Source organism: Pan paniscus, chromosome 6, assembly GCF_029289425.2.
Source record: "Pan paniscus chromosome 6, NHGRI_mPanPan1-v2.0_pri, whole genome shotgun sequence".
Lineage (NCBI taxonomy): Eukaryota > Metazoa > Chordata > Mammalia > Primates > Hominidae > Pan > Pan paniscus.
Genome location: NC_073255.2, coordinates 155,777,454 through 155,804,771, shown reverse-complemented (window position 1 = coordinate 155,804,771; position 27,318 = coordinate 155,777,454). Strand labels below are relative to the sequence as shown.

At 35.5% G+C, this 27,318-nt stretch overlaps 1 long non-coding RNA gene and 1 pseudogene across 1 annotated transcript in view; one reads left to right on the top strand and one right to left on the bottom strand.

Annotated features, from left to right (window-relative positions):
- Positions 1-27,318, bottom strand: part of LOC129398349 (uncharacterized) — a 303,592-nt gene that overhangs the window by 196,841 nt on the left and 79,433 nt on the right. The gene's annotated exons all lie outside the window — the stretch shown is intronic.
- Positions 15,049-16,516, top strand: LOC100968879 (eukaryotic translation initiation factor 3 subunit I-like; annotated as a pseudogene).

Genomic DNA, 27,318 nt, shown 5'->3' with positions numbered 1-27,318 from the left:
TAGCTTAAAAATCCCTCATCCAAGGCTATACCAAAGTATCTGACAGAAAATCCACTGACTGTTAGAGACAGTGGGCTTTTTGTTTTGTTTCTTTTTTAAACATGCCTGTGAATTTGTCTTTCTCCGACTCTGATTTAATCAAAAGTCATGCTCCCTGAATCAAAGATGTTGAACAATCAGCAAAGCCTGGAAACACGGATGCTCCAAGCCTACCTAAGGAAGGAGATGGGAGGAAAGGGGATATTCCCAATGGAGTTCTTCCACGTGCTCTACAGTCTTGCCAAAGTGTCCCCTGTGTACTAGTAGTATCAGCATCACCAAGGAGTTTGTTGGAAATGTAGAATCTCAGGCCCTACCTCACACATACTATGAGAGAATCAATTTCAAGATGATCCGTGAGATTTCCTCCTCTTGGTACAGACACTCTCTGTGAGTGTCTCCCCATGATTGCGAGTACGACTTGTCAACATGACGGGATTTATTCCAATAATTTGGTTATATTACATGGCAAAGGTAAAAGGACTTTGGTGATATGCTAAAATGTCCTAATTAGTTGACTTTAATTCATTCCAGGGGGAGATTATCCTGGGTGGGCCTTGCCTAATTGGATGAGTCCCTTAAATGAGAGTCTACAGGTTATTCAGGGAGATTTGAAGCAGGAGAGATACACTCTTGTTTGTTGTGAAGGAAGAAACTGCCTTATGCAGATGACCACATAGCAGGAAATGGTGGGATGCCCTATGAACTGAAGTTCTTGGTTCTACAACCATAAGGAAATATATGTTGCCAACAATCAATGAACTTAAGGGGGGATGTGAGATCGCAGCCCCGGGCAACAGCGTGGCTCTAGCCTGCTGAGAGGCTGAGCAGAGGAGCCAGATAACTTGTACCTGCAATCCTGACCCAGTGGAAATGATAAGATAATAAATGTGTGTTGTTCTAAAGCATTTAGTCTGTGGTATTTTGTTTATAGCAATAGAAACATACACATGCTAAACCAGAATCTGCATTTTTAATAAGAATCCCAATTGATTCTTATTCCCATTAAAGTTTGAAGCATTTCCCTATAGTCTACAGCAGAAGTAACACTGTCAACATCACCTCCACAGGAAGAAATTACATATAACAGAGATCACAGGAATTATTTATGATTAAACTTAAAAGTTAAAAATTAGCATACATGCTTAGTATTTGAATATTTATTTATTTATAAATTAGGCACAGCTATGATTGTAAAATATATTTTGCAAATTATAAAATATACACACAATAGAAATTTTAAAAGTTGAAATAACATTTGACAATATTTTATTTTGTATTTGAAAATACTTTTTCTCATTGAATATTAACAATATTAATATATCTATTTATATATTTATATTACATGATCATGGTGGCAATTTACTCCAATGCTCAGGGGATTTTCTAAAAATTTTTAGATCACATTATCATTTAGAAATTCAAATGTAAGCAATTAAGTTCAGATGTACACTTAATTTTTATATGTGTGATAGCTATTCAATTAATATGTTTACATATAATGTAATATGTTATAATATTGGCCAGGAACAAAAAGCACATAGAGTGCACAAATTTTGCTTTCTACAAATACTATTCTCCAATATGAGGAAGAGGGAATAAATGGCCCATTTTAGGACTGGGCAGAACATATAAAAGATAAGCTTGGAGGTTTTTCTAGGCTAGAAAAAAAGAGAAATGCTCAAAAAACAAAATAAAACAAAGAAACAAAAGAAAATGTACGGACATATTCCTAACGGATACAAGAGCCAATTTTGTCTTTTTACCAATGGCCAATGCTGGAAAAATTTTTGCAACAAAATAAATAAAGCAGTACTGGAGTATAACCCAAAGTATGAAATAAATATCCCTGAGTCCATACTAACATAAATAAACATGAGATAAATAAATAAATAACTAAATGGGACATATAAGACAAATCTCCACTGCAGAATAAATCTCCACTCCTCAGGTATGAGCTGCACATACAGAGACTTCCTTCCACAGACTTGAGTATGGAAATGGGGGGAAAGAGTGACTTCGCAATATGGAGTGACCTGACAGACACCACTTCAACTAGGGAATCACGGTTAAGACACACAGTGATGTCATGTTGATAGATTTTATCCTTGATACAACGTGATGAAAACGGCAACTTTCCCTGTGTTCTTCTTCACTAAACCCCTTATCTCCAGTATTATCATGAGAAAATAATAATAGACAAATCCCAATTGAAGATTCCATAAAATACCTTACCAGTACTCCTTAAAATGTTCAAGTACTGCTTGAAAATATAGAAGAAATGTAGTATCAAATATATGAAAACTCTCTGTACTATCTTTTTGATTTTTCTTTAAACTTAAAACTATCCTAAAATAGAATATTATTTTAAAAAATTGAGATGAGAAGTAGATACTAGTCAAAAAACTGATGTATGGGCAGTGAGAGGAGTCTAGTCCTCAGGACATATGAGACAGTAGAAGGAGGAGGTCAGGTCAGCACCTGAAGTTTCTTGTTAGAGAAATAAATGACCTATTACCTGGCATTATTGGTGAAATATATTGGTCCTAATTCTAAGGTAAGTCATCAATCAATCTAGCTATAATTTGTTTTTGTCTCTGCAGATAAGCAAAGCAAAGTTCTAAGCCAGACCACATATAATAGAAACTCAATTTACATTTGTGGTAAAACAGTAGAAATTCCACAGTCCTTTCCCATGGCAGCATCAAACTTTGTTAAGGGGACAAAGCAAATATATTCAGAAATAAAGTAATCAAGGAAGCCAATAATAGTGTCAATTTATAGAACGTCTCCTCTCATGTGTCGAGAAGAATTTTAGCTGCTTTGCATACCAAATCAAATATCAGTTTTGTAAACTGGATATTATTATTCTTATTTTAGCTGTAACTGGGACCCAGAAGGATTAAGCAATCTATGTTCAAGTTTGTGTCTTCACAAGGGCTAAGTGGCAAACTTGTGTGAACCCAGGAAGCGGGAGAAACCTTGCTCTTAATCATCAGTGTACCTATATAAAATTAACTGCCCACACAAAATTGACTGTCAAATAAGGGACACAGAAAACAAATGCTTTGAGAATTATGCTGTGAAAGTGCTTTTTTCTTATATAGGGAAATGTGAGCATTATCTATCTGGTAAGCAGACAAAAATTTCTAATATATGTTCAAAGGCTACTTAAAGTTCTACTTTGTTCTTGCTCTTGAGGAGGCACAAAGATGAGATCTTGAACAGCTAGAAGTTGATAATCAATTTTGGATTGCTATGAACCACTAGATTCAATGGCTCTACTTTCCTTTACTTCCTAATGTGTTCAAGGATAAATTTAAATGATCTATGACAAATGCTGGCATAAATTCTCCAGAAACTATTCAGTTATTCCAAAATTTCTTACCTCTAGAGCATAGGTTTCCTCACCTCACTTCCCTCTCTTATTGTCATCTACCAACTATTATATTTATTTGTCGTTATCCTTCACCATTAGAAAAACACAACAAAATAGAACGAGTTTGTTGAATTCTCTTCTGATTTCCATATGGTTGATGTGTCTGAGAATTCCAGTAAATTAATAGATATATGCTGCTAAACAGCTACTTTGCTTTGCCCCTACAAGATGATACTAGGATCCATGTAGAAAGTTGTATATAATTTACACATTATCCAATCAGATTTTTAAAATATTTCTTCTCATCAATCGTAATTTAAATTATTGAATCCTTATTGAAAATAATGATAAATTATAAGAGCAACAACTACATAATAAGAAACAAAATATGGCTGCATGTTTGTACTTTATGGCGTATTGCTCTTAGGTTGTGAGCTCTACAGCATCTTCAAGTTAGGTTTTAAAAACTAGTTTTAACAGTGCTCTTTGTAAACGCAGCAAGACTAAAGGCAATTCAGTTATGTGGAATATTTTGTGCTGTTTAAGCATTATATTTTTCGATGAATTAAAGTGCCATAAAATAAATTATTAAAGATATTTGGAAACCGAACCATATAACAAATAATGAAGAACTAAGGGCAGGTCTATTTAGTTTGGAAAAGCGAAAATGTAGGAGAGCACTAACAGCCTTCTTTAAACATTTGAATGCCACTTCCATTTACTTCAATCTGTATGCAAATTATAATTATCTGTGAGACTCATTCTCTGCTTTCGTGTTAGGCTTTCATACTCCTGCCTGCACTGAAGATAGCTGGTCTAGTCAGAAGTCTTTTCCTCTTTGAAGGCTTTTTTGATATCCAACCTCACTGGTGAGTCAGGAGTTCTTTTATTCAGCTTCTGTAAGATCTTTGCCTGTACTTTCTTCATAGGATTAATCGTATTAGCTGACTGTGTATTTGACTTGTTCACTTTTCAAGGATAGAGATTTCTAATGTGCATTTCTATATTCAAGATCTGATAGAAACTTTGGCTATTAGCTACATGATGGATGAATGAGCAGATGAATGAATAAATGAATAGCATAAAGAAAGAAGAGTAGACATACTTTCTGTTGCTTTTATAAGCCTTTCACTGGCTAGAATTTATAGAGATGCAGAATTAGGGTCAAATAAAAACAGTATGACTTTCAGAACTGACAAGCAGGGTACAGACATCTTTACAAGGCATTAAGCTGATAGCCTTGTGCGTTTGCACGTAAAATCCATGTCTGAGGAGCTCTGGAAAGGATCACTGCATTTGGAGGAATTCGGAGTAGCTACTCTCCAAAATACCTTTTAGTTACTTGTGAGTCAATTCTTATTTAGCAGGACATTTTGATAAATGTCTGTATCATATGAACTTACACATTTTGAGTAAATGTATCTCACATTCTAATTTTCATCTATATTCAAGTAGTTATTTTAAATATAAAAAGGATAACTCTCTGCCAATCACATATCTGTCAGCTTCTTTTTAAAAACTTAAGGTAAAGTACACTATATAAAATCAAATTAAACTTTTTAAAATTTATCTTCAACTTAATCGGAAGTACTTAATTATACCTTTGCTGCTGTTCTGAATATCAGAATACTCTTACATAAGTCATGTTGATGCTGCATCTTAACTATGAAGGAAACACCATCATCTCCCTCACCAGGGTAACTGGTGCATTGTCTGATTAATTTTTTAAAGTTATTCAAAATGTGCTATGATATGTAAAATGCGAAGGCGTCAATACTATTACAATCCTGTTGAGATACACCATTAAAGTCCTTCTTAACATGTCTTAACTTTTTAAAGTGAAATATGTTTTCAGAATAGATTAATAAGTTCTAAGAATTTAACAACAACAACAACAAAAAACTAGTATCAATAAACTATTGTCCATGGAGAGATAACAGTAATGAAATCATGACATCAAATAATATGACAGGATTACGTAAAATTTTAATTAGCTACCACACCATACTTAATTTTATTTAAAAATGAATAACAGAAACATAGACGGGAAATATTGAAATCACATGCTGCTTCAGAACTCTAATGTAAATGTGATTTGATCTATAAATAAACAGAGATAAAGAAATTTAAATGCCATTAAACATATTAGTTGACATTAATTTGATGTAAGTTTCATATTGGCATGTGAAATTGCAAATAGCAACAATTTTTCACCCTGAAAATGTTCATTTTAATTCCATAAAATACAACAAAAATAAAAGTTACTTTATTAAAAATTTACATAAGAAATATGCCCTGTTATTTTTGTTTTTCAGAAAACATGATTTTCTTTAGAAAATTTAGCATTATATCTAAATTCAGAACAATAAGTGAGGTTCCCAAGCATATTATGGTCTTTAAAATTGTTCTGAAAATAGAGAGGATAATAGTACAGTGCCCACCTGAGAACACCTACTAAATCAATATGAGTTTATAAAGAGAAAAAAGAGAAATTAAGATTTTATCTTACTGGATTAAGAAATTAACATTTCAGCTTACCAATATAGATATATTATGTGTAAAATACAACCACACCTCTCCTGTTCCATTAACTTGTGTTCATGAAGCACTTGCCATGTGACACGCAGGATTTAAAACACATTAGTCTATTTAATCTTTTTTGTTTGTTTGTTTTTTGTTTTTTGAGACGGAGTCTCCCTCTGTAGCCCAGGCTGGAGTGCAGTGGTGCAATCTTGGCTCACTGCAATCTCCGCTTCCCGGGTTCAAGTGATTTTCCTGCCTCCGCCTCCTGTGTAGCTGGGACTACAGGCATGCACCACCACGCCCGGCTAATTTTTGTATTTTCAGTAGAGACTCACACTGTGGACTTTTGTTCCACGTACCACCACACGTGTGTACCAGAAAAACTGAAAGAATTCACAGATCTTTAGAAAGAAATGGCAGGCCACTGTCAATTCTGGAAGACAGCACAAAACTGTGAATTCCCAAAGTGTGAGAAGAGGGGAAACCTGCTTCCAGACACACGTCCCCACCGGGGAACCTGAAAATCCATATTACATGTTAGCCAGGATGGTCTTGATCTCCTGACCTCGTGATCTGCCCACATTGGCCTCCCAAAGTGCTGGGATTACAGGCATGAGCCACCACGCCCAGCCAATCTATTCAATCTTAAGAATGATTCTATAATTATTCTACTTACACAAGAATAAACTGAAAGTACAGGCATAAGTAATTGAACATAAGTAAAAAAACTGAGAAATAGAACCTGAGGAATTTATAGTTTCAGTCCTCAGAACAATCCCTTCTAGTCACTCTACTACCTCTCTGTGTAGAAAGCTATTGATAAGGAAGTTTCATTATAACTGCCAGAACAAATAATAGTGGGTCTCCCTATAATTTTAATTTTAGTTAAAATTAATAACAAATTGATAGATTTTTGGCATTCATTTAAGACAAAAAAACACAAGAAGGAACTACATTAATACCAAATGACAAGAAGATAAATAATCTAGAAAATTATAAACTTTCTTGAGCTCATCAGAGAGGTGAGGTCACAGGCTAACCAACTAACCTGAACTCTCTAAAGAAAGAACTTCCCAGAAGAGGCAGGACTTAATCACTGATATACCTATGGTAGAGGGTGTCTACCATAAAATACAGGTAAATAATGAAACTAGACCCCCACCTCTCATGCTGTACAAAACTCAACTCAAAATAGATTAAAGACCTTAATGTAAAACCCAAAAATATAAAACTACTAGTAGAAAACATAGGGGAAATACTTTAGGACACTGGCCAGAAAAAATATTTTATAAATAAGAACTCAAAAGCATAGTCAGGGAAGGTGGTGGATAGTAGACAAGGCTGGCATGCAGCTCCCACTTGGACAAACAGAAAAGTGTGTAGAGACTCACACCGTGGACTTTTGCTCCAAGAACCACCAAAGGTGTGTACTAGGAAAACTGAAAGAATTCTCAGATCTTTAGAAAGAAACGGCAGGCCACTGCCAATTCTGGAAGACAGGCACAAAATATGTGAATTCCCAAAGTGTGAGAAGGGGGGAAACCTGCTTCCAGACACACGTCTCCACCAGGGAACCTGAAAATCCATACTACAGGAGAAGAAGTTAACCGTACCTGGAGCTGAAACAGATTTACTGTGAAATGTAAAATTAGAAGCAGCAGTGGGAAGAGCCTTGTAAGAACTCCATTTCTCCAGCTGGAGCCCAGGGAAGCCATTCCTGATTATATCTCAAAGTGACCCTCGGGGAAGGCAGCTGGCGAAATTTGGGAGGGGACACAGGGTGAAAGAGCTTCCAACAGAAGTTTGTAATAGTTTTTACTGATGCAAACTCTCTAGAGCAGAAGCTAAGGGGAACGAGAACTGCTGCAGAAAGAAAAGCAGGACTCGCCTCCAACAGTATGAGCAGACAAGGAGGGGCATAGCCTGAAAGCTGTGCTTGCTTTTTCAGCAAGTAAAGTTACAGCCTGAGGTTAGGTCTGAGTCCAGCACACAAGCTGCCTGGAGATAAACTGGGTGCTGTTAGCAGGGCACGATGGGAGTGATACTGGCCTCGCCAACTGCATGGAAGCTGGGTGAAGCCTATCGCTACTGGCTTTCTCCCACTTCCCTGGCAACAGAAGCAGCCATAATCCCCTCTGGAACGTAACCCCATTAGCCTGAGAACTACCTGCAAGCCCCAACAGTGGCTGTGGCAAGCTGCACCCAAGGAGAGTCTGAGTTCAGACCTGCCTAACCCTGTTCCCATGTGATGGTATTTTTCCACCCACCCCAATAGTCAATCACAAAAGACCAACTCTTGGGACCTTTATGACCTCGTTCATCACCTGAGAAACCCAAATACTAATCCTGGCCGTCTTAAGGCAAGCGTATGTCCCCCTTCTATTATTGCAGCTGATGCTCTCTTGAAATTGCCACCTCCTGGCTGGAAGCCAACCAACTTAAAACATTATAGCAACTCATGACAGAATAAGTCTGCTCCAAGAAAGAGGAAAATAACAGCTTATTCCACTGCCCGCAACATCATGGCTAACCAGTGGTCCTGAGTCTGTCCATGTGACAACTTCACAGCTAGCATAACCAGCATTCAAGAAAGTTAGCACACTAAACATATCTACAACCAAGGACTCTCACAGAGTCTACTTCGCATCCCTGCCACCTCCCTGGAGCAAATGCTGGTATTCACATCTGGGAGATCTGAAGATAGATTGCATCACAGGACTCTTTGAAGACATTCCCAGCAGCAGGCCAGAGCATAGTAGCCCTGCTGCGTGGCTAGACCTAGAAGGGCAACAATTACTGCAGTCTGGCTTGCAGGAAGCCCTATCCCTAGGGGGAGTGGGAGTGTACCACATTAAGGGACCATCCTGTGGGACAAAAGAATTTGAACAGCAACCCTTGAGTTCCAGATTTTTCCACTAAAATAGTCTACCCAAATGAGAAGGAATCAGAAGAGTAATTCTGGTATTATGACAAAACAAGGTTCTATAACACCCCCACAAAAGACCAAACTAGATCCTTAGAACTGGATCCAAACCAGGAAGAAATCACTGAATTGCCAGGTAAAAAAATTCATAAAGTTGATTATTAAACAACTCAAGGAGATACAAGAGAAAAATGAAAACCAACTTAAATAAATTTTGAAAAATACAGAATATGGATGAAAATGCTCCAGAAAAATAGATACCATAAAGAAAAAAAAAATCACAATGCCTGGAATGAAAGACACACTTACAGAAATACAAAAAAAAAAATGCACTGGAAATTGTCAAAAATAGAATTGAACAAATAGAAGAGAGAACTTCAGAGCTGGAAGAAAAGGCTTTTAAATTAACCAAATCATAGAAAGATAAAGAGAAAAGAATTTAAAAAATGAACAAAGCCTCCAGGAAATTTGAGGTTAGATTAAATGGACAAACCTAAGAAAAATTAGTATTCCTGAGGAAGAAGAGAAATCTAAAAGTTTGGAAAACATATTTGAGGGTATACTCAAGGAAAACTTCCGGGCCCTCACTTGAGATCTAGAAACCCAAATCAAAGAAGCTCAAAGAATACCTGGGAAATTCATCAAAAACAGATCATCACCCAGGCACACAGTCATCTGATTATCTAAAGTCAAGACAAAGGGAAGAATCTTAAGAGCTGTGAGGCAAAAGCATTAGGTAACCTATAAGGAAAAACCTATCATATTAACAGCAGATTTCTCAGCAGAAACCCTACAAGCCAGGGGTCCTATCTTTAGCATCCTCAAGCAACATAATTGCCAGCCAAAAATTTTGTATCCAGACAAACTTAACTTCATAAATGAAGGAGAGATAGTCTTACTCAGACAAACAAATACTGAGAGCATTCACCACTACCAAGCCAGCACTACAAGAAATGCTAAAAGGAGTTCTAAATCTGGAAACTGGGGGTTTTCTCTTTGTTTGAACCCCCGCTCCCTCTGTCTCTGTCAGAGGGAGCTGTTTTCTCCTTCCTTCCTCCCTTCCTTCTTTCTTGGCTATAAAACTTTTTGATCCTTAAAAGGAAAAAACAAAAAATCTTGAAACAAAACCTCAAAATACTCCAAAATAGAACGTCCTTAAAGCATAAATCTCACAGAGTATATAAAACAATAACACACACACACACACACACACACAGAGTATTCAGGCAAAAACTGGCATGATGAATAAAATAGTACCTCACATCTCAATACTAACATTGAAATGTTCCACTTAAAAAATACAGAATGGTAGAATGAAAAAAATCCACCAAACAAGAATCTGTTGTCTTCAAGAGACTCACTTAATACATAAGGTAAAAGGATACAAAAAGATATTCCATGCAAATAGACACCAAAAGCAAGCAGGAGTGGCTAGCTATTCTTTTTTTTTTTTTTTTTTTGAGACAGAGTTGCACTCTGTCTCCCAGACTGGAGTGCAGTGGTGCAATCTCCACTCACTGCAACCTCCACCTCCCGGGTTTAAGAGATTCTTCTGCCATAGCTGCCCAAGCAGCTGGGGTTATAGGCACATGTCACCACACCCGGCTAATTTTTGTATTTTTAGTAGAGACTGGGTTTCACCATATTGGCCAGGATGGTCTCGATTTCCTGATCTCTTACTGTGCCTGCCTCGGCCTCCCAAAGTGCTGGGATTAGAGGTATGAGCCACCCCACCTGGCAGGAGTAGCTAGGTATTCTTATATTAGCAAAACAGACTTTAAAGCAAACACCGTTAAGAAAGACAAAGAGTGACATTACATAATAATAAAAGAAAAAGACCAACAGGAAAATATCTCAATAATAAATATACTTGAACCTAACATGAAAACTCCCATATTTATAAAACAATTATTACGAGACATGAGAAGAGATAGATGGCAACAAAATAATAATGAGGGATTTCAATACTCCACTGACAACACTAGAGAGGTCATCAAGACAGAAAGTCAACAAAGAAAACAATGGACTTGAACTATACCCTAGAACAAATAAATTTAACAGATATTTATGGAACATTCTACCCAACAACTGCAGAATATACATTATTTTCATCAGCAGATGGAATATTCTAAAAGATAGACCATATGATAAGCCACAAAACAAGTCTCAATAAATTTAAGAAAGTCAAAATTATTTCAAGTACCTTCTCAAACCACAGTGAAATAAAATAAAAAAAAAAAGTTCCAAAAGGAACCCTCAAAACTATGCAAACACATGGAAATTAAATGTTCTGCTCTTGAATAATTTTTGGGTCAAGAATAAAATCAAGATGGAAATTAAAACATTCTTTGAATTAAACATAATAGTAACACAACTTATGAAAACCTCTGAAACATAGCAAAAGCAGTGTAAGAGGAAAGCTCATAGTATTAAATGCCTACATTGAAAAGTCTGAAAGAGCACACATAGAAATTCTAAGATCACACCTTATGGAACTACAGAAACAAGAACAAACTTAACCCAAATCCAGCAGAAGAAAATAAATAATAACCAAGGTCAGATCAGAGTTAAATAAAATTTAAACAAAAATATACAAAAAGTAAATAAAACAAAAATCTGTATTTTTGAAAAGAGAAGCAAAATTGATAGACTATTAGCAAGATTAACCAAGAAAAGAGAATATCCAAATAAGCTTAATTCGAAACAAAACAGGAGATATTAAAACTGATACCACAGAAATACAAGATAGTTCAAGGCTACTGTGAACACGTTTTCACACACAAACTAGAAAATTTGGAAGAGATAGATAAATTCCAGGAAATACACAACCCTTCTATATTAAATCACACACAAACTAGAAAATTTGGAAGAGATGGATAAATTCCTGGAAATACACAACCCTTCTATATTAAATCACGAAGAAATAAAAACTCAGAACAGATTAATAACAAGTAGTGAGATTGAAACTGTAATAAAAAATTGCCAAAAAAAGAAGTCCAGGACCAGATGGATTCATAGCTGAATTATATCAGGCATTCAAAGAATAATTTTTACCAATCTTACTGAAACTATTTCAGAAGATAGAGAAAGAGGAAATCCTCCATAAATCATTCCATGATGCTAGTATCACTTTAATACCAAGGCCAGGAAATAACATAACAAAAAAAGAAAACTATAGACCAATATCCCTGAACATAAATGCAAAAATCCTCAGCAAAATACTAGGTAACAGAATTCAACAGCCTATCAAAAAGATAATACACCATAATCAATTTGGGCTTAAATCAGTGATGCAGGGATGGTTTAACATATGCAAGTCTATAATGTGATGCATCACATGAACAGAAGTAAAAACAAAAATCATGTGATTATCTCAATAGATGCAGAAAAAGCATTTGACAATCCAGCATCCCTTTATGATTAAAACTCTCAGCAAAATCAGCATAGAAGGGGCATAGAAAGTAATAAAATTATCTATTACAAACCCACAGCCAACATTATACTTAACCAGGAAAAGTTGAAAGCATTCCCCCTGAGAACTGGAACAAGACAAGGATGTGTACTTTCGCCCCTTCTATTCTACATAGTACTGGAAGTGCTAGTCAGAGCAATCAGACAACAGACAGAAATAAAGGGCATCCAAATGGTAAAGAGGAAGTCAAACTGTCGCTGTTCACTGATGATATGATTGTAAACCTAGAAAGCCCTAAAGACTCATCCAAAAAGCTCCTGGATCTGAAAAATGAATTCAGTAACGTTTCAGGATATGGAATCAATGTAAACAAACTAGTAGCACTGCTATACACCAACAATGACAAATCTGAGAATCAATTCAAGAACTCAAGCCCTTTTACAACAGCTGCAAAAAATAAAATAAAATACTTAGGAATATACCTAAACACGGAGGTGAAAGACCTCTAAAAGGAAAACTGCAAAAGATTGCTGAAAGGAATCATAGATGACACAAAGAAACAAATGGAAACAATCCCATGCTCATGAATGGATAGAATCAATATTGTGAAAATGACCATACTGCCAAAAGCAATCTACAAATTAAATTCAATTCCCACAAAAACACTATCATCATTCTTCACAGAACTAGAAAAAACAATCCTAAAATTCATGTGCAACCAAAAAAAAAAAAAAAAAGAGTCTGCATAGCCAAAGCAAGACTAAGCAAAAATAACAAATCTGTTGGCATCACATTACCCACTTCAAACTATATTACAAGGCTACAGTTACCAAAACAGCATGATATTGGTACAAAAATCGGCACATAGACCAATGGAACAGAATAGAGAACACAGAAATAAAGCCAAATTTTTACAGCCAACTTATCTTTGAAAAAGCAAACAAAAACATAAAGTGGGAAAGGACACCCTATTCAACAAATGGTGCTGGGATAATTGGCAAGCCACATGTAGAAGAATGAAACTGGATCCTCATCTCTCACATTATACAAAAACCAACCCCAAGATGGATCAAAGACTTAAATCTCAGACCTGGAGTCATAAAAATATCTAAAAGATAACAACAGAAAAGCTCTTCCAGACATTGGCAAGTCTTCACGACTTCATGACCAAGAATCCAAAAGCAAATGCAACAAAAACAAAGATAAATAGATGGCACCTACTTAACTAAAAAGCTTCTGCACAGCCAAAGAAACAATCAGCAGAGTAAAGAGACAACCTATAGTGTGGAAGAAAATACTTGCAAACAGTGCATCTGACAAAGAACTAATATCCACAATCTATAAGGAATTCAAACACATTGCCCAGAAAAAAAATAATTCCATCAAAAATGGGCAAAGGGCCAGGTGTGGTGTCTCATGCCTTTAATCCCAGCACTTTGGGAGGCCGAGGCAGGTGGATCATGAGGTCAAGAGATCAAGATCATCCTGGCCAACATGGTGAAACCCTGTCTCTACTAAGAATACAAAAATTAGCTGGTAGTGGTGGCACATGCCTGTAGTCCCAGCTACTCAGGAGGCTGAGGCAGAAGAATTGCTTGAACACAGGAGGGGGAGGTTGCAGTGAGCCAAGATTGTGCCATTGCACTCTAGCCTGGTGACAGAGTGAGACTCCATCTCAAAAAAAAAAAAAGACAGAAAAGAAAATGGGCAAAGGACATGAACAGACATTCTCAAAAGAAGATATACAAATGGCCAACAAACATAGGAAAACAATGCTCAACATCACTAACTGTCAGGGAAATGCAAATTAAAAGTACAATGAGACACCACCTTACTTACTCCTGCAAGAAGGGCAAGAATGGCCATAATTTAAAAAATCAAAAATAGCTGATGTCATAGATGTGGTGAAAAGGAAACACTTTTACACTGCTGGCGAGAATGTAAACTAGTACAAATACTATAGAAAACAGTATGGAGATTCCTTAAAGAACTAAAAGTAGAACTGTCATTTGATCCAGCAATCCCACTACTGGGTATCTTCTGCTGTACAGGGCAGAAGGTAGAAACTTCTCTGTCAACTTTGTTGTGCCTCAGTCTTAGGTAGGCCCTGTGTCCCATGGTGCCTGGGGTAAGGCTTTCTCAGTTACCCTGCCCCTGCTGAAGTAGCCAAATGTTGCCTTGTGCCTTTGGAGGCTCAGTGATAAAGGCTCTTTATCATTAATGTCTTTCAGTAATGTAAAGACATTATTGTTTATTGAAAGATGTGTGGAAGACAAAACATACCATTATAGATCAATTCATGTTCTACTTAATTAAATCCTAAAGGTATTCTTGTATTTTGGCTACAAAATTATTGTAAATTGTTTAAATTAAAATAAGGAAAATATTACTTTTACCCAATCAATCTTGATGAATTTTTCCACTTCCACCCTAAATTCTGATTATAGAAATAAACTTTATGCTAAGTTTGAAATTATTTTTTACTTTCCAGCTACACATCAAACTCTATTTTGCATCTTATTACTTTCAGAAATAGAGTTTTCTAACAATTATGAATAATCCCTGCTTTACTTGGTGTTACACTCTATAAAATGTCAAGGGTGTGCTTGTTCACATCTCAGTTTCTCCTTAGGCAAAATCTTAAAGTCAACTACTCCAAATTGAATCTTGTGCTGTGCATTTACTTATGACATTTGCCATATTTTTGGACCCTGTCTGTATTATGATCTATAAAAAGGATCAAGGAGTCCTTCCAGAAATAAGAAATGAACAACTAGAATATATATCGTCCCCAGTGGGATGATCGTCAATGTGTGGTACTCTGTGAACGGTGAGAGGCTGGGCACCCACGTGGACCATACAGCAGCTGTGTGCTGCATGGACAGTGACTGGGACACCAAGCATGTCCTCCCTGGCTCAGCTGACAACAGCTGTCGTCTCTGGGACAGGGAAGCAGTTGGCCCTACTCAAAACTGATTTAGCTGTCCAGACCTGTGGCAAGGACTTTGGGAACAATATCACTATATTCTCTACAGACAAGTAGATGGGCTACCAGTGCTTTGTGAGCTTCTTTTATCTGCAGGACCTAAGGCAGATTGACAGCAATGAGACATACATGAAAATCCTTTACAATGACTATAATATCACCAGTGCTTTTTGAGGACCCCCCAGGGGAGTACATCATCACAGACCATAAGAGTGGAGTGTCCAACCAGTATAATGCCACATCTGGAGAGGTATTGGTGAGTGTTAAATAGCACTCCCAGAAGATCAGTAACATAAAGTTATCCAAGGACATGATCATGTTTGTCACTGCAACCAAGGACAACACAGCCAAGTTCTTTGATTCTACAACTCTTGAACATCAAGAGACTTTCTGGACAGAACATCTCATCAACTCAGATGCCCTTTCCCCAGTTATAATGACCATGTGATACTGGGTGACAGAGAGAAAGCCATGGATGTAACCACAACCTCCAACAGGACTGACAGGTTTGAGCCCAGGTTCTTCCATTTGGCCTTTGAAAAATAGTTTGGAAGAGTCAAGAGTTACTTCACAACTGTCAACAGGGTTGCCTTCCCTTCAAATGGCAAGAGTTACAGCAGCGGCGGTGAAGATGGTTATGTCCATATTCACTGTTTAGGCCCACGGTACTTGGAATTTGAGCTTGAGGATTAAGAAGCTGGATCTCCTCGGGAGACTGAGGCGGGTGGATCACGAGTTCAGGAGATCGAGACCATCCTGGCTAACACAGTGAAACCCCGTCTCTACTAAAAATACAAAAAATTAGCCAGGCAAGGTGGTGGGCACCTGTAGTCCCAGCTACTCGGGAGGCTGAGGCAGGAGAATGGCATGAACCCAAGAGGCAGAGCTTGCAGTGAGCCGAGATGACGCCACTGCACTCCAGCCTGGGCAATAGAGCAAGACTCTGACTCAAAAAAAAAAAAAAAAAAAAAAAGAAGCTGGATCTACATACAGACCAGGAAGTCATCTTAAGAAAGTTTTGAACCCTAAGAAATAAATTAGTTTGGTAATAAAAAGTGATGAAATTTATAGTGCTTTTCATTTTGGACATGGGACTGGTTATAAAAGTATATGATATAAGAAAAAATCTGTCATCTCTATATTTGAAAACAAATTTATTCTGCTCAATTGCAAGTAAACGCAAAAGCTCAGTAATTACTGTGCAAACACATGTTTATGTCTCATCTTCATCCAATTATTTTCTCTTGATTTATGATCCCCATACCTTGTATATATTTCAGGAAATTATGAGTATAAAAACCTACATAACCCGAAATTTTTTAAACTGGAAAATATCAAAAATTGCAATTTTTCTTTGTTTTCCTTTTACAGCATCAATACATCTTCATGATTAAATCTGTGTTCAAACTAATTACCTAACAAAGTTTGTAGAGTATCTCTGGAATACTCTGGAATATTTTGCATAGCTATCTTAAGTTCCTGTCTTTAAAAACAAATTTTGAGAATTTTAAATAATTATTACTAACATTTAAATGTTTTATTTTTCAGTGAGTGTGGTTGTTAACAACAGGAAAATGGTAAAGAGTTTAAAATAAGAAGCAAAGTGATCAGGCACAGTAGCTCATGCCCATAATCCCAGCATTTCAGGAAGCTAAAGCAGGAGGATCACTTGATCTCAGGAGTTCCAAACCAGCCTGGGCAACAAGGGAGACCCCCATCTCTACACAAAATTTAAAAATCAGCTGTGCAGGAGGTGCATGCCTGTTGTCTCAGCTACCAGGAAAGCTGAGGTAGGAGGGTCACTTGAGCCTGGGAGTTTGAGACTGCAGTGAGCTGTGACTGAGCACTGCACTCCAACATGAGTAAGCCCTGACTCATAAATAAATACATAAATAAGAATTAAAAGGACACAAGTTTTATTAAATAGGAAAAGCAAGTCTTAAAGGATTTACTACTTTTTCTTTACATTATATATTTCTAACAAAGAACTGAAAGGAAATATATAGCGGTCTTCAGGAATGCTGATTTACATTTTATTTACATAGCACATCATAGTACTGCAAATGCTTGTAGAACAAATTTTTTTAAGTGAATGAAAGTGTCAAAAGTGTTATATTGGCACAAAATTGTTCTGAGTTAACTCTGCCCTAAATTTTCTGAACACACACTGAATACCACTGAAAATGCTGCAGTCTCCTAAAGCAGCTTGCTGTAAACTCTAATTAGAATATACCCCCTGAGATTTACTTTAATATGATTTTTCATGACCACTTGATAGACAACTGTAAGAACTGTGATTGCCCTTTCATAATAACACTCCTTCAAACTCATGGTCATAAGTAGAGTCATGGAAATACTGCATATATTGCAAAAAATGTATAGAAATATTAATTTCCCAAAATATTTGGAAGTATGAATTCTCTTGAAAAAAAAAGGGAACTGAACTTGAGGCTTCTGTTTAACCAATGATTGATATACTGGTCAAGATTTTCACCAGCCTTTATGATTGAAAGATTGAACACTGATTTGAAAGATGCCACCTATGTGTCTCTCAGTGGGTGCCTACAATGGCTTACTTTGTGTTTCAGAGTTATATCTTTTTCAGATTAACTGGATTATTCAGATTAACTAGATTTTTGAGATTATCTAGAACATGGTCTTCAAATCAATGTGAGAAGCTGAAGCACATTCACTTGTCAATCAGGTATCAAAAGAACCAGCAGATTATAAGCAGCAAAACGTCTGATAACAGCAAAAGCTATCAGAAAAAAAGAATATGAAATAAATTATAAACACTTAAAGACCATAAAGTAGACACCATTGTTGATGGTGACATGGCATCCTGGTTTCACAGCCCTGATTAGCAATTCACATCTCTAATAGAAGAACCAAACCATCAATATATGTTCTATATACTACTTTTAAAGAGACATGGAGGTACATAATTCACTTTAGATAGACTTAAATTAAATTACAATTGTAAAATGTCTATAAATATTTTGAATTAGGAAAATTATATTTATGTAGAAAATTTACTTTATGTATTAAAATTTATAATTTCAGAAAAATTCTGTATACAATTTCATCTTAATGTTTATAGTAGTTATACTTCAACAAGCTATGCTTTAACAATTTCTGATGTTTAAAGATAAAGACATTTTCAAAAATCTTATAATCAAGCTGACTAAAAATTTTCTCATGTCAAATCGCTTTTACACATACTGTCTCTTTGATACAGTATGAAACTATTCAAACATATTTCCCATAGGTATGCTCCAAAAGTTAATCACTACTTTCATAAAACTCAATATATTAATAACTTGCCTATCTTAAGTTTCCTGAGCCTAGAATGTGTTGCATTTTTAAGAAAACTTACTTTAGTATGCTTCAATAATTTGTTCTTGCAGTAATATGCAATCCTTGGCTTATAAGTGTAATTTTTCCATTTCTTCTATAAATGAAGGTCTCCTCTAAAACAAACTCATTAGTAGCAATAGATATCAGAATGAAGTTTTTCATGTAATAAACACTTTTAATAAAGAGCAGAAGCATTCAACACCCCGAAAAAATTTCTCTATATCAAGCTTTCCTCCCTGAAATGCAAAAGCATCTTAAATGTTTTTTTCTATTTTACTTTAGCATTATATTATATACTCATTTATTTAATTCAAATAAAATGTCACTTGTGCCTGCATTCTGAAAATACCCACTTGCTCTAATCAATTATTTAATATTTATTATATTCTTCAAAAACCATTATAGGTTCAATTTTTGTACAGCAAATAAATAAAATGATATTTTAAATTTTGAAAGCATGCCAAGTACATAAAATGGTCCCAGTTTATTTATTTCTTCCACTAACATTTCTATATGCTACAGTAACCATAATATGAGTGTTTTTTTTTTTTCTCAAAAACATCTTAAGACCTAGCAATATACTGCTTCATATATCCCCTGAAAACCTCTCATTCCTTTTGGTAATATTTTTAAAATAATTTTTAACACAGTTAAACCTAGATATTTACCCAACTGATTTAAAAACTTATATCCACATAAAAGCTCCCCATGAATATTTACAGCAGCTTTATTCATAATTGCCAAAAACTGAAACAAACAGAGATGGTGTTAAAAAGGTCAATAGACAAATCAGTTGAGATATACCCATATTATGAAAAATTATTCAACATTAAAAAAGGTTACCAAGCCACATAAAGACATGGAGGAATCTTAGAAGCCATTCTGAAAGTGCACATGCTGTATAATTTCAATTATATGAAATTTTAGACAATTCACTACTAAAAACATTATAAACAGATGATTGCCATGGGTGCATAAGAGGGAGAAAAGATGACTAGGTGAAACACAGGGAAATTTTTAGGGCAAGAAAATTATTCTAAATAATACTGCAATGGTAAATACACGAAACTGAAAAAAATTCATGCCTAATGGATACAAATTTTAAAACGTCATTTACAAGGCCACAGAATCCTAGATAGAATAGAGTTTGTGACAAAGTAACCTAACTGTATTATAAATGTATGAGACAATCTCACTAAAGGAAATAGGAGAAAAAACTGCTGAGCTAAGTAACTTTGGAAATGAGTAAAGACTTTAAGACTAAAGGGAAAGGAGCTGTGCGTCAGCACTGTATGTACCTGATAAAGTTGTTTCCCATGGGGGTATAAGTGAACAACTCTGATATTATCATGCATATATACTGGAATTAAACAGTAAGTCGATGACCGGTAGTGGTGAAACGGGAAAAGTTCCCTTGTCCCCTCACAGGGCGTGGTATGCAGGTGTGGCTTGCTTCTTCAGTGTCCCGCTGCTCAAACCTCTAGGGGAGGATACAGATGGACAGACTGTGGGGTTCCGACCCCAAAGCAGTGTCTACGGGTGAATGTTTACAGCTGAAGCCCCCAGTGGGTGGTTACAGTGTGCTCTTTTAGCTTAGCTGACAATAGGCAGCTTGCGTTAGCCAGCTCAATTAGACCCCTGCCTTGTCGCAAGGACAAAGGGCTTTCTGTATCCCTGGGTTCTTGCCTTGGTGCACTGGAAGAATTGGATCACACGTGGACTTGGAGAATGAGTACAATATTTTATTGAGTGGAAATAGCTCTCAGTGTGTGGGAGAGGCAGAAGGGAGACGGTTTTCCCCTGGAACTGGGTGGCTCCGCAGCCCGGGCTCTCCTGTGACTGCCCCACCCGAACTCTGAGACATTTTGCTGGTCAGTGGCCTGCTGGTGTGCCGGTGCCTGCTGATGTGCTCCCCTCGACGTCCAGCCACCTGAATGTCTGTCTGTCTGGGTTTCAGGGGTTTTATAGGCACAGGACGGGGGCATGGCAGGCCAGGGTGGTCTTGGGAAATGCAACATATTGGCAGGAAAACAAGAATGCCTGTCCTCATCTAGGTCCCCTGGTAAGGGCCTGGGGGTGGAGCCTTAGCCAGGGACCATGCCCTCCTCAACCCAGCACTCCCCTTCTCCCTTCCATATCGTTTAAAGGGACTACACCCTTCTGTATCACTTAAAGGGACTACACCCTTCCCTTCCGAGCACTTCCCTTCCATGTCAGTGGGAGCCCAGTTTCTCATTATTTGTGTGAGTTGTTACAGATAAGCAAGCAGAGGAGGTTGGAATTCTCCATGTAGATTAGGGTTGGATATATCAGCATAAACATGTTTTGATTAAAACAGATACAAATGAATGCATAGATGAATATTTATAGATACGGATTTATTTTCATGTTATTATACATGCATGTATCTCCTTGCTCTACCTCCTGAGAGGGCTTAGAAGCAAAGTCACCCCAATAGCAAGGACCACACTTAGCACATAGATCCTTCTTTCTAATAGCATTCTCCAGTAAAAGACACCAGAGATCCTTAAGAAACAACTAATTCTAGGACTGAGACATGAAGTACACAAGAGAAGGCTAGAGCATTTTGTAATGCCAGAATGTAAGAGAGTACTAAAAAAACAAAACGAAACAAATTTTAACATTCACCTGCATTTTTTTATTTTATTTTATTTTTTTGAAACGGAGTTTTGCACTTGTTGCCCAGGCTAGAGTGCAGTGGCGTGATCTCGGCTCACCGCAACCTCCGCCTCCCAGGTTCAAGCAATTCTCCTTCCTCAGCCTCCTGAGTAGGTGGGATTAGAGGCTTGCATCACCTTGCCTGGCTAATTTTGTGTTTTAGTAGAGATGGGGTTTCTCCATGTTGGTCAGCCTGGCATCGACCTCCCGACCTCACGTGATCCGCCCACCGCAGTATCCCAAAGTGTTGGGATTACAGGTGTGAGCCACTGTGCCTGGCCCATATTTTTAATTAAAGGAGATTATGAGTTTTTTTTCACAACACCCAAATAGTTCATGCAGATAGAATATATCTAATAATGCTGTCAGCTTATTCAATGATCTTGCATTTCAGTTGAGGTTTATTGAATGAATAGCATGCTTTAAACCAATATCTTACCATATGTTGAATATTTATTATTAGTTGAAATGACTATTTTGTTAATGCAGTAAATACATTTGAACCGTGACAATGATTTACATCAAAATATTCATATTAACTTAGTTAAGACAATCTGAAAGAACATTAGTTACTTCAAGGTGACGTCATTGACAATTACATATTTTCAATCTAGGTAGCGATGCCCAAAATGAGCCCTTCTTTTAAAAGCCTAATTTTAAAAAAGTCTGTCAATAGGTTCACGTTGTTTAAAAATTTTTTAATTTTTTTAGTTTTAAAAATATTACTTCACAGAAGATGTTACAAAACTATGCAGTCATGCAGTCATTTATTTTAACCACAGAAACAGTCCAAGGATAACTATCTAAATACTTATGGATACACTCATATATATCAGCACAAAGGCTAGCTAGCCATATATATTTACACTGGTGCACTCCAGAAAAATTCTATATTCTGTGAGGCTGAAAATACAGCAGTTTGAAGCTCAACACGTATCATATTTTCAGGACTCTCTTAGTGAATGTAATTCTTAGACACTAAAGCCAGGTTGTCATTGATGAGAGCCAACTTTCTTCACTATCATTTGACAGATGTATTTGGACAAGTAATGTCTAGATTTGTTATTAAACAGATTATAAAGGAAAAAATCTAGATAAGATTTATAGGTATTATTTGAGGATTCTAAAATAAACGTTTAACGTGAAGCTTTCTCTACTACCACTCATCTCTACTCCTGACTATAATAACTGAACTCTTCCATTTGTATTGCTTGTTCTATTAATTATAATATGCTATATCCATAATTTTTTGTACACAGTACTTTTTTCTATGCTGACATGATTTACAATTGGAGAAGGCAGTTTATAATAATATTCTGTAACCAGCAGCTTAAACATAAGTTGCAGTTTGTAAAAGTAATGCTTTTATTTTATATATTGGAAGAATAAGTGGATGACTACAGAAACTTAGAAATAATTTATCTATTAATTCATATGCTCTAAAACAAAAATTTTCATGCCATACAATGCAAACTACATTTGTTATCCACTGACTAATGTTTTACAAAAAATTTTATTGTAAATCAAGAGTTTAAAATCAAAATTAAATCAAAATAAAATCTTTTTTTTGTAAATCAGATTTGTCATTAATGGATATCTTCTTAATAAATGCTACTGAAATCATAATCTTGTTCTTGAGGCGTTATTACATTTCCACAATGAACCATTTCACAAAACACAAAATGTGCTAAGTGGCTAAGTGACTCTTTATATCCTTGCTTCCTATGCCACACTGGTTTTATTCAGAGTCTTTCTTAGATTATGACAACCTGTAACATAACAGAAAGTTAACTTCTCTGTAAAACATAAATTTTTGAATAGTTATTACATTTTTATTGAAAAATAAAAAGTATGCTTCTTGGAACAACTTCCAAAGGATACTCTCCTTGTTGTAAAAATAAAATTTACCTCCTGACAGCTGTGCTCATTCAGATCAATCACATCAATGTCAGCAGTCTGGACTACTGACAGTATCTCTTCAAGATAACCCAAAGATGCTCCAGATAGAGAATGAGCTCATCTTTGCAATATTGTAAAATGAAAAGACTTATTGCACTCCTTCTTAGACATGTTTCTAATTTGAGTACACTAAAAGAATTTTATGAATAAAATTATTTGATCTGTTAACTTATATATCCACAGACATTTTATCTATACTTATCACTAATATTGTACAGCAACATCTGCTAACAATTTCTTATGAAGTTTATTTAGTGCTCAAACATTTTACTAAAAATGTAATTATCTGTTTTCAACACTCTCTTAGGCCAATTAGGAGAACATATTAAAGAACTGCACAGTGAATACTTTCAGAAAAATATCTAGTACTTGTATTCTATTAACTTTTTTTTTGTAAATCAGATTTCTTTAAATGAAGCATGTTGTGGTCCCTAAATGGAAGTAAATTTATTCTCAGACCATTGGTCAACCTAGAAATTTTTAGAATATTTTCAATATTTAGTTTATGCATTTATAGGAGATGTTCTAAATAATTTTTAATGAACAATAGTAAATATCACACGGAATTGTAACCAGGAATTGTGTTTATTCTTTCCACAAGTACTTATTGACTGTCTTCTCTATTTGACACTATGGAGTTCTGCTATAGAAACAAAGATGAACAAACTAAGAATGATTTTTGTTCTTAGATGCTTACATTGAAATAGGCAAAGGAAAAAAACAGGTAAATTAATTAGCAAAGTTACTTTATTATACCAGAGAATGAATTTAAGCAATTATTCTAGAAAACAACTTGTCAGTATTAGATAAATAAGATGCATCTGTAATTACACACAATTAACAGGGAGTCGAATAACTTAGGTGTCCCTCATTAGTATATATCATCAGTAAAATGTGGTGGAACTTATCAGAAAAATACAATGCAGCAGTCAGATGCCACATAGAACTATTCTAAATGTATGTTGCCTCAAAGAATTAGGAAACACAATAAAAGTTATAGCACAATACCACTTATGTACTTAGGCAAATGAAAATATATACTTAATCAAAACTGCATTGCATATGTCCTAATAAAATACCCATACTTAACTACACATACTAAATATCAAGGCAGAGTCTCTGATGAATCAAGCATGGAATGATAGCAGAGATATAAAGACAAAAACAAAAAGTCATAGAAATAGCAAAAAATGAAACAAGAGGGAAATAACACACAATATTGCTGATAATTTCCAATGGATTGAAAATATTTCTAACCAACACTCTGTGTCTGAGATTTAGAAAATGTATAAAGGACAAAATCAGATGACTATATGATCAGAAAATTTGCTGAAAAGTAATACAAATGGGGATCAACAGCATCATATGTAATCAGGAAATAGAATGTAAAGCAACGATAGGTTACTTATTTCTTCCTTTATGGTGGCAAAAATGATAAAGTTTGTTAATATCCAGTATTAATGAAAATGGAGGAAATAATAAATTCTGTAAAATGTTGAAGGAAGTATAAGACTGAGCAATATTCTTTCAGGGCAAGAATTTTAAAGGTACATGCTTAATGACTAGCTATTTAAATTCTAGAAATACATCATAAAAGTAAACATACTAGCATGGCTTTAAAGAAGAATGCCACATTTCTGCTTCTGGTATGGCTGTATTACTCTCTTAAGTACAGGCTATTCTGATAACAGCTAAAATTCCAGATAAAATTGGAAATTTTATTTTTTAAAAAGGCAACTTTCTGGAAATTCTGTAGTGTAAACATAAAGAGGCAGATTGTTGAGGGGAGTCAAAAATTGGATAAGTGATTGCCAATTAGTTTCCTGTAATTTCTTTTTGATAGATTTTTTCAGAGAGAAAGTCTAAGTCATGAAGCAGTATAAAAGGTTAAAACTATGATACAAACTCTGATGCCCTTTTGGATGGGGGAAATAGAGAAAAAAGTCTAGGAAATCTTGGTGAAGTAAATACATGGATAAAAGGATCCCTTATTCTATGCATGAACACCACAGGTATACATGTAACAGACTAAGGGAAGCATTGCAAAGGCTTAAGGCATTGAACTGAGATTTTAAAAGAGATCATATACAGTAGGAGAAATAGTGCTTAAAGATTGAGCAAAATGTACACATTAAATATAATTATAACATTATAATTAGGTAAATAGATGCATACATATGTGTTAATAGTGTAGTGAAATATAAAATATACCATATTTAATTTAAAAATATATATCTCTCCCTAAAAATGCACACACATTACTTAAGACTAACAATCTCCAGGAAATGAATAGAAAATATGCTATACCAATGGAAAATCTATAAATTCAGGATAAAACTAAAACTTTTCAAGACTTCTCCCTATTAATGGTGTAGGACTGTATAGCATGTCTATAAAGGATACATGGTACATAAACAATTAAATGGCTACTCTTTTCATATCTCTTTTGGGCCACAGCTCTTCTCTATATATCATGAATCCCTTAATTCTATATAAAGATTTTTCCCCTTCCTACACATCACCTTGCACATGGCCAAATATAATTACTCTAGCCCCTACACGTTGTATCAAGTTTCATCCATGGGTTCCCACCTATAGAGTATCAGGATATAATTTTGTAAGTGAGAATCAGATTGTCCTTTACCCGCCTAAGATTGAACTGTTCTTGATTTGTCCACATTGATCCAGGCAGATGTGACCAAAGAAAAAGTCATGTTTTACAATGCTAAACTGGCTCTTCAGTATTCACTGTTGAGGGGCATTTATTCAGGGAAATGGTCTGGACTAACTGCGAACTTCAGTCTATGGCTCCTTCATCATCTGAAGAAGATACTAAGTAGAAAATTTTATCCTCCAAAGGCATATGAGCAAAATTTACTATTGTTTAAAAGGTAAACTGAGACACAGTACAATTATAAGAGTTTATTTGGGAAAAGGGGATTCATGAATCAGATGGCTGCAAACAAGAAGTGGTTCAGAAGCTCCACCAGGAGGTTTTTATAGAATGAACATGGAAGTAAAGTAAAGAAAATATTTGATTGATTTGCAATTAGAAAGTTGCCCTACTTAGTCCATTCCACTGGAAATTCTCTAGTTATATATTTATAACTTAGTTGACCATTTCTGGTTGGTTGATCTTACATCCTGCTTTTTTCTTTAACATCAGAATTTACAAGAAATAGCTCAAGTTACATTTTGCTTATGTTTGCAAATCAAGCAACACTGAGGTCACTTATGAGACCTAATTGGCTTTGTTTGCTCGGGGATTCTTCTAGTTTTGCCTCCCTTCTAATATAATTTATCACCAATTACGTTCTCATCTCTCATTTTCTTTACAAATACATTCATTCTTACTATGAATCCCTAACAGACACCCTTATACTCAATGATTAAAACTTTTCTTTCACTGACTTCTTCCTTTTAAATTTGTCACCTATTTCTTGACATTGTTCTCAATTACAATCTTTCAGTATCTAGAAGGGATTGGTACCAGGAACTCCCCCAGATACCAAAATGCAAAGATGCTCAAATCCCTTGTATGAAATGGTGTAGCATTTGCATATAACCTACACACATCTGTCTGTATACATTAAATCATCTGTAGATGACTTATAATACCCAATCAAATGTAAATGCTATATAGTCATTATATTGTATGTTTTGTTTGTATTTTTGTTATTGCTGTATTTTTTATTAATTTTTTTAAATTTTACTTTCAAATAATTTCTATCCACAGTTGACTGAATCCACAGACGCAGGAACTATGGATTTGGAGGGCTGACAATATTGATCAATGCTTTTTTTAGGTACCTTGCCTCCTATTGTTAGTAGTCGTATCCTTTAAACAAACAAAATATATTATTCCCAACCACTAATGCTTATAAACTTACAGTGTGCAGACAATTGAAAGGAGATGGATTTTATACTAGCAAAGCTCTAGTAAATTGGATTACAAACAACCAAGTGTGCCAAGAGCTGTCAGATCTAAAAGCAATTATCTTGTAAAGTACTTTTACTTTGTCTAATTCAATGCAGTATATCATGCTACCTCAATGGTGCCA